This window comes from Camelus dromedarius, chromosome 19 (assembly GCF_036321535.1).
Source record: "Camelus dromedarius isolate mCamDro1 chromosome 19, mCamDro1.pat, whole genome shotgun sequence".
Lineage (NCBI taxonomy): Eukaryota > Metazoa > Chordata > Mammalia > Artiodactyla > Camelidae > Camelus > Camelus dromedarius.
This window is the reverse complement of record NC_087454.1, coordinates 37,990,854-37,993,072: the sequence shown is the minus strand read 5'-3', so window position 1 is coordinate 37,993,072 and position 2,219 is coordinate 37,990,854. Positions and strand designations below refer to the sequence as shown.

The 2,219-nt window shown below is 45.1% G+C and overlaps 1 pseudogene; it reads left to right on the top strand.

Annotated features, from left to right (window-relative positions):
* The first annotated feature begins 844 nt into the window (after nucleotides 1-844).
* Nucleotides 845-958, top strand: LOC116147872 (U4 spliceosomal RNA; annotated as a pseudogene).
* Nucleotides 959-2,219: the final 1,261 nt, after the last annotated feature.

The window sequence follows — 2,219 nt, the reverse complement described above, 5'->3', positions numbered from 1 at the left end:
CGCCAGAACAGCAAGGAACCCCTTTATTAAAGCCTGTGAAGGGCGGGGTGGGACCAAGGTTGGAGCTGGCCAGAGGAGCTTTCTCCCTGTAGACTGCCCAGTGACATCAGGGCTGCAGAGGAGCGAGTGGTTATACTGGGGGAATGTGATGGCTCCTGGCACGCTCTGTGAACTGTGCTCTCATAATGGGGTTTTTTTTACTTGTAGTCAGAAATGTATGCTGCATTATACGATCAGAAGCCATATTATTAAGGTTTAGATGGAAGGACTCAAAAATGAAAGCTCTGAGCCCTTGGAATTACCTTACTGGTAAGAGTGAGGTCTTGGACCACGCTGTATCACTCAGGCGCTGATGCCTGACTGATGCCCTCCCTTCCCAGTTGAAACCCTGGACACCAAGGTGTGAGGGCGTTTACCTGATGACAGTGCTTTGCACATGTTGCCACATGTCATTGCTGAGATAATTCGGTTCATCCCTGTCTAACTCCACTGAGCAGACGATGGCCCCCGGGTTCTCCTAGACTTTGCCCTTTACATCTTTCTCATTTCTTGATACTAATCTGTGTCCTTTCACAACAGACCTTAACCACAAGTAAGACAGCTTTCCTGAATCCTCTGGGTCCTAGTGATCGTGAGTGGTCTTGGGGGACCTCTAGTCATAGCGAACTCGGGTTTGGCAGCTCACCATTTGAAAGCCAATACTCTAGAGACAAGTGTGGGTCAGAAAGGAAAGGTTACTTTATTCAGAAGGACTGTAACCTGGGGAGGAGGCAGACTCATGTCCAAAAGCGAACTCCAAGGATTCTGCTCAACCATGAGTTTTTAAAGGGAAAAGGGGGAAACCAGTTTTGCGCAGTGGCAGTATCATAGCCAGTGAGGTTTATCCCAGGGGTGACTATTGCTAGTTGAAAACTTTTCCCAATACCCCTCTATGACAACTTGAACTATAGTCGGCAATAAAAAAAAAAGAAGAAGAAGAAGGAGGAGGAGGAGGAGGAGAAGAGAAGGAGGAGGAGAAGAGAAGGAGGAGAAGAGAAGGAGGAGGGGAAGAAGGAGAGGGAGAAGGAGAGGGAGAGGGAGAAGAAGAAGGAGGAGAAGAAGAAGAGGAAGAGGAAGAAGAAGAAGAAGGAGAAGAAGGAGAAGAAGGAAGAAGAAGAAGAAGACCATCTCAGTTAATCTTTAGGGTGGGGGTTTGATTCTCCATCATGTTCCATTGCTTGCAGACTTACTGACTCCTGTGATTTTTCTCTAGACGTTATCTTGCCCATGTGGTCCACCTGCAAAATGGCTAAAGAGAAAGCTGGGGGAACAGATCTAGTCATCCATTAACCACTTATTCTTGTTTCCTACTAAAGGTTCGGGTTTAAACTATAGCGAGGCTCCAAGGCCAAGGGGCTGCCTCCACTCCCACAAGCTCATTCATGACACACTGTTCAACGCCATTGGGAAGCTCTGACCTGCATTATGAGGCTCTCCCAAAGCTCAACGCACCAGTGTCCATCCAGAAGTCTTTGTGTTTTACACAATCTCTGGGTTCATCTGAAACAGCCAGTGAGCCACTAGTTTTAAAACATTCTTAGACAAATGCGTCATTTCATGTAGCCACCACTATAGCATCACACAGCATAACTTCATTGCCCTAAAAATCCCCTGTGCTCCATCTATGCGTCCATCCCTCCCTCTCTCTCCCCAAACATGTCGTTATGCATTTGTCAAAACCCGTAGAATGTATAACATCGAGAGTGGACCCTAATGTAAACTATGGGCTTTGGCTGATAATAATGTGTCCATGTTGGTTCATCAATTGTACCAATATGCCACCCTGATGAGGGTGGGGGAGTATATGTGTGTGGGGGGGGCTGTGTGCGAACTCTGTATTTTCTGCTCAATTCTGCTGTGAACCTGAAACTGCTCTAAAAAAAATTAAGTCTATTAATAAAAATAAACAAACAAACAAAGAAAAGAAACAAATAAACCAGACTTTTAGGAGCTTCTGATCTAGCCAACCAGCCATGTGTTGCTTAAAATAACCTTTTAAAAAATCCCTTTTATTTGATTTGTAAATTTCTAGAGATCGGAAATTCACAAGCTCCCAAGACAGCCCTCTTCAGTATTTAAGCGAGTCACACTGTTGGAAAACTTTTTCCTTATGTATGTAAAATATCTCCACATGACTTCTGGCCTTTGCTCTTAGTTATAAACAGTTGAGGCCATTCAGA